We start from the raw sequence: 9,976 nt of genomic DNA, 5'->3' as shown, positions 1-9,976 counted from the left end.
TGGGGAGCAGCCCGGGATTTGGGGAGCAGCCTGGGTTTTGGGGAGCAGCCTGGGATTTGGGGAGCAGCCCGGGATTTGGGGAGCAGCCTGGGTTTTGGGGAGCAGCCTGGGATTTGGGGAGCAGCCTGGGATTTGGGGAGCAGCCCGGGATTTGGGGAGCAGCCTGGTCGTACTGGGCTGAGCAAACCCCATGGCACAGCCGAGCGTGTGGGCTGAGATGTGGGGCGCGGGGAGATATAATCGGGTTGTGAGCTGCAAGCAGAGAGCAGATTAATGCGGATTTGAACTCCTTGCTGAGGCAATTGGAGGGGACGTGTTCAGGCGTTTGCAGTGTGTTTGTATTTGGTATAAGCTTTCCTCTCCCGCATATGCACGTTGGATTTAATAGCACAAATGCAGACCTTTGCCTTCGCCTTTTAGAGGAACATCTCATCACCACGGAGGTGTAGTCACTGATACAGCTCCATGCAGTCACAAGACCCAGTGCAATAGAGACAGAACATAAACAGCATTTGTATGCACATCTGAACGACAGTAATAATGCAGGCAGACACAGGCAAATTCAGCTGAATTTGTGCCTTCTGAATATGCTGTGTTTTTTAGCTCCATTGTTTTTGGGGTCTTCTTGGGTCAGCCCTATTGTGCCATTTTCCTGTAGACCTTCAGATGCCCTCTCCTTCTCAGTATGCCCTGTGCTAGAACACTGTATTCAAGTGGTTAAATTTCCATGATGCAAGTAGAAACAAACCTTATAAACCTTGTCAGAGGAAGAAGATTCAGTGGTATTAGATGGCAGGGTTTAAAATGTTTAAAGCCTAAATGGGGAAAAGAGCTTGCAAGGCTTTTCTCCTACAGGTTGAAGTACCAAAAAGGCATGGACCTGTGGTTCTGAAACTCCTGCTTAAGGTCCAGCAGGGCCAGACTTCCAGATGTGGTGTGGCATGCTCTCTGCTGTGTATCTGTGAGTAAACAAGAGATGGTTTTATCTCTCACACATATTTAAGTCCTTTTATCTGAGGAAAGAAAAAGGGAATAAAGATGAACTCCCAATGGAGAAATTATTTCTATTATATAAGTCATATTTTCTCTAACTTTGAGAATAATTCTGAGTCAAAATCCCTTTGCCAAAATACAGATTGGTATAAAATTTATCTGAACTGAGGAGTGGCCTTAGTAAAGCTGTAGGAAGTGCTTCTCTCCAGTTGCTCCCTAGAAGACCCCAGCAGCAGTGGCAAGTGATTGCAGAAGTTTTCTTCTGTACCTCTTCACAGCCACAGAAGAAACATTCCAACCTGCTTCTATTTGCCAGGTCTCTCAGGGTGGGCAGGAAGAAAACCAGAGAGGACTAGGCTGCACCTGATGCTGGCCAAGCCACTATTTTTTGCTGTCATCAGAGGTAAACATTAACATTGCCATAGAACTCAATAGATTGAGCTTTTTTCTAGAACAGTTGTATTTAATGACAATTATTTAGCATGATTTGTTGTATGACTTCCCTGTACAGTGTCTTCCCTACCTCTCTTAAATCTGTGATTTTGTGCCTCAGTGAGCTTATTATTACTGTTTCTTCTTTCTTTGTTTATTAAAATAGAAAGTATGCTATGTTATGTTTGGGTTATCTGATCTGATCTGCTCTGCTCTGCTCTGTACACCAATAGTTTTTGGAAGCGCACCCAAGATAATTATTACTTGCTGAAGTCAAGGTGAAGTCTGTGAGTGACTAAATGTGCACACATATATGTCTGCATTGACAGAGGTCATCTGGTGCATTATTTTATCTATGTGTTGCTTAGTTTCCAAGTTATGTAGGAGGCCTAGCAAATGGAGCTGCTGTAACTGTGACTAGGTATGTCTTTGCATTATTTGCACTGTCATTGAATTTTATGGAGAAAATACTTTCTTTTTGTGTCTGCATACTGTTGTTTTCTATATATCTGCATATCGTTGCATATTAGTTTTGTTTTTTTTTTCTACTAGCATCAATTTGTGTTGAATTGTCTAATAGAGTTCGTGTAATAAAACTAGGTTTATATTCCAAGGCACTGATGTTTCCTTGAATTTTCATGAAACTTTTATGCTCAAGTATTGATATTTATTTCTTTGTAAGCTTAAAACTGTGCAAGAAAACAAAAGATATTAAATAAATAGAGGAAAAGTAGCCAGCAAAATAATACAAGTACAACAGGACATAGTGAAATAATTAACCCTAAGTTCATGAAACTGAGGTTCAACAAAGGCTTGCAGGCAGCCTGCCTAATAGCAGTTATATAATAGCAATAATTTGTTGCCTTGCTGCAGAGCCCTTTTTACCCCCCCTCTCCCCCTGATAAAATGTTTAGCACACCTTGTACTGTGCTTCAGGGGCTTGAGCACATGAGCTTATTGTTTTGCTGTTTATACCTCTCTTTCCCAAATGCCTGGAATTTCTGGTTCCCCAGCAACCCCAGGGGTGTCCAAATCCTGCACTTTGCACTATGCAATAATGTCTGTATGGTCTGGAGTGGGTTTAGGGATGAAAAGTCATGGTACTTTAACCTGCATAAAAAGCAAGGAATTAAACCTGCAGACTGTAGTACCTGAATTTCGTAAGAGTGGGTCACAGGGAGAATTTCAGCCGTGGTGATTTATGAATTTGGAACCACTTAACGACTCTGTCTTGCTTCAGTTTATCCTGTCCTCTGAGACATTATCCATCCAACACAAGACTGATCCCTGATAACTGTAGGAATGAAAACTGACATATTAAACAGACTTACCGTGGTCTGAGGTTTTCTGCACCCACTGTCTCTCATCAGTTTTAGAAAATTATTGCCTTCACCTACAGAGGGCTTATTAATGTAAAATTGCAACAGTGGTATTATAATGCAGTGGTAGCATAATGCAGGAAGGGCTTTGCTGCTGATTTTTTTTTACCTTTCTGGTAGGAAAGTATGTAATTGAGGGGGGCATCAGCAGGGTTAGGAAAGGAAAAGCAGCACTGTAAGGTACTTAGCTGTCTTTTCCTCATAGTTAAACTAAGTGTTCCATTTGGCAAGCAATAACCTTCAAGACAATAACTCTTAACTATATTGTCATCTCTTTGGTGTCAAAACTTTTTGTACAGAAATACAAACACATTTTGTGAAAGCAGGGAAGTTGACTCTATTAATATTAAACCTTAGGGATCTTCTACAGGCTTGTGGTTCTCCTTCTCCCAGATCATCTCAAATTTCAGTCCTGCCTTCCAAAAATTGTAAGATGTCCATTTTGGAGCATAATGTTGGAAAAAACTTCATAAGTATCTTGTTCCTGGTTAGATGATCTCATGTGATTGGATGCTGCTGTTCAGAACCATCCTCTTCTTGGAATCAGATTTTCCAGAGACTGATTATGAGAGGGTTTAAGGCTCCATCCTTTGGATAGGGCCTTACCAAAAAGCTGTCAAAGGGGCTCGTGGTGTGTGTAAGAGACACACTTTTGAGTGACATCCTTAGCCTCACCCTGCTGGAGGTTGATCTGCTAAGGTCATTGATAGAGCATCCTGTAGATACCCAACTGCACCTGATGTTGGAAGACCATGACACAATGATACCTGGAACTTCTGTGAATGTCCCCCTTCCAGGTCACCCTTCATACTTTCCATCAGCCTGTGAGAATTCCAGCATGCTTCCACCATCAGGGAGTTCCAGGGACTGTTCCTTGATTTGAGAGGACAAGAATTAATATTAATTATGAAAGTCTTTTGAGAAAAAAATGAAGATTAACCGGCAGTGTCGTATGTCTATACAGTTTTCAGAAAACAGGAATGTCAGAGGAAATGAATACCCAGTTTGTAGAAGCACTGGAAGACACAGAAATGTGAATAGTCTGCCTTGTCCTCATTACTTCTCTCTCTACTACACTTTACCTGAGAAATTATGGGAAAAAAAGAAGGTAAGTTTTAGTTTTCTAACTCAGTTGTATTCTCATAAGATTATTTTTCTAATTCAGATTACTATCCCATAAGATAAGTCTGCCAACTCAGGCTGCTATCATTGCAGACATATAAAGGCACTGAAATCTTAGTTGTGGGGTTGCAGTATATATGTCATTAACAATAAAAGGGCTTGTGTTGTAGACAAGTCTTTTATTGGAAGAGTTTAGATGTCCTCCAGAAGAGTCAAAAACTGCATGTGCACTATGAAAGATGTAAGGAACAAAAGAGGTAAAAATGGCACATTTAATTTGAACAGAGCTCTTCAGGAATCAGTCAGGAAGATCAAAAGACAAACTAAGATGCCTGAGAAATAAGGCAGGAACTGATATTGTCAGAAATCCATCAAATCACAGTGAAAAACAGAGCAACATGAATTGCTGAATATTGGCAGATAAAGAAAGAGAAAAGGCCTGGATAATTTCCATGAATTAGCCACAGAAGTAGACTCAAAGTGAGAAGGAAAGAGAAGCATTTAAAGGACAGAGATAACATTATACTGGAGAATTTGGCGAAAGGAAAATGTCAGCTCCAAAGCTGGTGCTTCTGGATAGTAGAATTAAAATAAGGCACATCAGAAAGATTGACTCAAGAGTGGACCAAGACAGAAACTGAGATGCTTCAAAAGAAATGTGGATATACTGGGGGGAAAATAGTGTTTACTGAAATAACCATAATTTATAAAGAGAAGAAACTTGGATTAAAGAATAATACGCATAAAAAAATTGCATACTAATAATACCAGCATTTAGTTCATGAATCCTGGAAACTAAAGTAGGAGCCAGTTGGGAGAAAAGGTAAATAATGTTATATTGTGTGTCTCTACTATTACTTTAATCAGCCTGACTTTTATGTTAAGAACACTTAAGCTAGAAAAACCTGTTCATCTCCTGTACAAATATTAGTATAAAATAGATGTCTCAGATCAATACCACATCCACTAGCCATTAAACACCTTGTAATCAAACAAAATATTTAGTTTGTTTCAAAGCCAATCCCATGAAGTCAAGCTTATTTCGTGTTTTATCAACACTAAAGGATACCCTGTCATCTCTTATCTGTCTTCTCAAGGAAAAAGAACTCCTTTTTAATTAGGTCATTGCAGTCCTAATGTGCTGCTGCTCTCATATAGATTCTTCCTGGTATATTACAGTGGATAAATACAGTATAGCATTTAAGGAGGTTTGATGCTGGCATGGATATATTAATATGCAGGCTGTAGAAGAGGTAGAGATGACAGACTTTGATAATACAAATTCCTTTCCTGAGTTTTGTCCCAGTTCTGACCAAGCCTAAGGCTGGCATTTAAGTTAGGGTAATTTTTACTAATACTGCCAAGCTAAATATTGATAATTGATATCAAAGGCCTACACTGTAGCCATTGAATAAAATCTGCTTTTCAAGTCTGTCGTCATTCAGTGCTTAGAATTCTAACAAAGATCAAGAGATGATCATCCTATATACATAATTCTGAGCTATCCACACCATATTCTTTTGTAAGGTAAAGTCAGACAAGAGAAGTGGGAGAGATTTGAGAGTGATGTTGGTTGTTGTTCACCTGGAAAGGAGATGGGTGATAGTTTTCAGAGAAGATTCAGTTTGTTTATAAGTTAAAGGAGTTTATTGGCAAAAACTATACAGCTAATGCATAAAAATGTTGTCAAGCAGAAAGTCCAAAAAATGTTGAATTAAGCCTCATTGTAATTTAGATTTATTCTGATAAAAATATATTAAGACGTAGTTTTAAAACACCTTGTTTATAAGACTTTAAATTTTGAAATATCACTGTATGTTTTTGCCCTTAATACAGTTTAGACTGAATTTTCATTATGTAATAGTCATATTAAAAAAATTAATGGATTCTGAATTTGGCTCAATTGCAATTTTTTGCTAGGAACAATTACAGATTCTTCTAAAAGTAATTATAAAGAGAGTTGATTATTTGTGTGTGTCTGAGGCTGCCTCTGTAATGTTATTGTAACTGGACAAATTATATAATTGAAAGAAATAGTAATTTGCTACTGAAGTGCCATATAGTTGCTGTTCAGAGTGACTTTCAGTTTTGTAGCAGCTTCTTGGGACTGGAATATTTCTGCTAGAGGTGGATCCTGAGTAACCTTTTCCTCAGAACCCTTGTGGGGAAATGTCAGACTGTTGTTGTACATCACTTGTAAAGATCAGTCATGAGGAAGAGAGAGTGAGTTAACGAGGTCAGGGAGTGTAGAGCCGCCTGTGCCAGCCTATATCCAATAAAGGCCCTGTATTGCACAACTTGCAGTGGTGTTCAGAGCTCTTCCGTTTGCTGCTGTTCTTTCTGCCAACACTATTGATCAGTCCTTTGCCTTGTGTGCACTCCAGTCCAAAATAAAGCTGTTCCTGCCCAGAGGGGCTTTTGCCTTATCTCAGTCTCCATTATTCTGTGCAGCAAATCATTGATATGAATTGATGTTAACCACACCTAGTCTTTTGGGCTAGAACTGGCTGGAGTTTGGCGTGTAAGTTCCCTGTAATTTGCCACACATTTAGGCACAGCTCCCACCCTAGAGGAGTGTGCTATTTTGACTGACAGGGAGTCTGTGCTAGTGCAGGATCTCATGAGTAGCCCCTAGCTGTGGGAGGAAGTGAGCTGGTACAAGCTGATGAATCCAGCTAGTCACACCAGCAATTGGTGTACATACAGCAAGCACAGCCTGGCTCTACACACAGTGAGAAGCTGCTGTCATGTGTGAACTATCCCCAGACTACCTCCCATCTCTCAGCTTCTCAATGGATCTGGTACATGTCTCATGTCAGTCAAATAAAGCTTTGCATTGTTCACCAGTTCCTGGCTCTCGATCTTATCAGCTACAGGAGGTCTTTTCATGTTTTTTCTTCTCTATCCAAAGCTTTTTAGTCCTTCACACCTCAAACTGTATTGTGAGTTCTGCCCATCATGGTGGAACTATTACCAATAATGTCTTTATGATAAAGCAGTCAATATGCTGCAAGGCTTCATCACAGATCAGCTTGTTTACATCACCTTATAAATTAGCCCGTATTGGTTGTTAGAAGTCATCTTCTGTTAAATAGCCAGGTTTTGTACCTGTCTGGCAGAGAGATAAGGTACAAGAGCTTGGTAGACATTTACTTTAGCAGAGAGCTTGATCCTGTGTTGACCATATAGTTACTGTGAAAATGCATCAGAAATTATGATTCTTTCCTTTTTTAGGAGATCATTTGTGGTCTCCAATGACAAGGTGGTTTTAAATTAAGCAAACTCATTAATGACTTAAAACTTGGTTCTATTGATAGATACAAAATGAAAGCTACATTTTTTTGCGGAGCTTTCTCATAAACAGTTAGCAATTTATTCAGAGGTGTTCAGTAAGTAAATCATTAGCATGAACACATTAATCCCTCTGCAAAGGTGAATGAAAAAAATTGACTTTTGCAGTCTAAATTGAGTCTGAGAACCCTTTTTGGAGGTTACAGATCATCGTGCCTCATGGCCTAAGCAAGACAAGCAGGATGTGCTTCAAGATGCATCCTGTTTTAATGTTCCTTATAAAAACAAAGTGCTTAAAAGGGCTTGATTGACCTTTATTCTACCTTACATCTCATCATGGAGATACTTCAAAATTAAGAACTGCTCTAGGCCAGGAGAGACTTTCCAGGAATCTTGAAAGTCTGGGTTTCTGATTGCATCAGAGGTTTTAATAAACTCATTGAAGCAATGTAAATGTCTTAAGTTTTACTTCTTCCTTTTCCTGTCTTCTATGGTGATAAATGCTATAAAAAAATTCCTATTGTTTGCCTGAAAACTGCTTTTTGATTTCGCAAAATAAGAATTGGCAGTGTATGAATACTGTTAACACTGATGCTCTATCACAGAAGTCTTTCATGTCATACAACTTGATCTAGATTCAGTGACAAACAGCCTTTAATTCAGTTTGTCAGCAGGTATGTCTGACTAAGATAACGAGTCTGAGAAATACGTGTTTCCTTTCCAAACAGAAGCTGACTGGCCTTATTACTGCTGGCAAATCAGCTGGGATGCTTTCACTTCATACTGTCAAACCATCCCTGTATCAAATGACAAGCCTCATCTGCGCTATTTCTTCAAATAAAGCACAGTCTCTCTGACTTTGCTCAGTCAACCTCACTAGCTATTTTTATTCAGCACAGCAGCTATGGCAGTTGCCCTTCAGCATTACTCTGCATTCTGGAAGAAGGTTTCATAATTTTTTCCTCTGTGCTTAGAAGTTTCAGATGGTAGCTGTAACTGACTGCAATAATGCTTGGTTTGACCACAGGAAAAGAAACAAGTATTAAGCAGACACAGCATGTGATGTCTTTCAGGAAAACACGCAATTTTTAGAAGTTTACCTAGTAATCTTAACTCCCAGTTGCGAGTTATCTGTACAAGCACAGAAGAGCGCTGTTGCCTTTTTATGATTTTTTTTTTTACAGCACCCTGTATTCTAGGCTGGCTGTACACAGCTTTATCCTCACATTACCACCCTTCTGCCTGCATACTTTTCTACAGGATTTGCTCCCAGCACTGGCAACTGCAGGACATCACTTACATTGAAAGAGCTATAACAGCTTATACAGCACCGTCATGGATCTTTTTCTGGGTCAATACATCACTGTGCTAAGTGTCTCCACTTCTATGAACTTATTATTTAGAGGTTTTCACCGTTTTTGTAACCCAAAATTTGCATGTTAAAATTAAACTTATTCAAAAAATGTCAGCTGTGAATTCTGAAAAAGCCACATACATAGTTTAACTGGTCAGCCAAGCCTGTTTCCCAGGGAATTGCTGACAGACAAAATCATGACTACCAAAATCATGTTCTTGGTAAAATCAGCTTTTGTAAGCAACTCTTTCTCCTCTAAATTCTGGCAATAAGATGTAATTAATTTCTATGTCTAAATTCAGTTTGAGTTCCATTCATTGAAGAATATTCAGCTCAAAACAAGTGGTGGGAAATAGGTTACATCCTGCTGCCAGTCCAATATAGAATGCCATTTAGAATTTAAAGGCAAACGTAATTTATGCAATGCTCTGATGTAAAAGAGGTGGTACCTGTAATAGCAGACAATTTGGTACACAATGTACAGTTATTTGTACATTTTGAAAAGCTTTTTACAATGAGCTGTATAATCAAACCAGTTTTGTGTTGTATATCAGTCCTGGGAAAATACTAATCCAATCAGAATCCTTAAGGCTGACTAATGCTAATGCTTACTGAATAGAAGTTTTCACAGTTGCATGCAAGAAACACAATGAAAAATGAAGAAATATGAAAATAGTAGTTGCATTACTGAACTTTGCTTTCTGAGTTGAAAAGTCAATTTTGTGAGCTATACAATAAATCAGAATATGATAAATTAGAGGTATTCAATTTAAATTTTGATTAGTTTAGAGCCATCCAAATTCAAAGCATCTATTTTCTATTCATTCTTGTTGAAGATCAAGTCCTGCATTCCACCTGCAAGTAAGGTCTTCCTGTAGCTGTAAAGTAGACATGAATTTGGATTCTTAATTTTCCTCTATTTTCTACTTCTTTTGAAAAACATATAGCTTGGACAGATATGAAGAACAAAAAGAACAAAATGTAGAAGCATTTTACAGTCCATGACTTTGTAAAGTGTCTAAAACTCTGATGAGCTTCTAACAATAATCTTTATTTTTAATGGGTGCTAACCCACATGCCCAAAGTAAGAATCTTAAAACACTAAAACCATAAAAACATGAACTGTTATTTTTTCTAGATTGTCCTATGCTTTTTTAAAATACTGTCACCCCACTGCTTGTTTCTGAAAACAGTTATCATTTTCCTCTAATAGCAGCAGCTAGCCAATTTCACTTCACCTAAAGCCATCTTTTCCAAAGAAAATCTATGGCAAAGCTAAGTTCTGTCACTGATGTGTTTTAATAATTTGTGGGGAGTGTTGCAGGGTGACACTAATATTTTCAGTTAGCCTGGTTGTTTGCAAGGTAGCTGCCTCCTAAGCAAGTAGAAGAGATATTCCATGAAA

The sequence above is a fragment of the Cyanistes caeruleus genome, chromosome 1 (assembly GCF_971803275.1).
Source record: "Cyanistes caeruleus chromosome 1, bCyaCae1.hap1.1, whole genome shotgun sequence".
In the NCBI taxonomy this organism is placed as follows: Eukaryota; Metazoa; Chordata; class Aves; order Passeriformes; family Paridae; genus Cyanistes; species Cyanistes caeruleus.
This window is presented reverse-complemented; position numbering follows the sequence as displayed.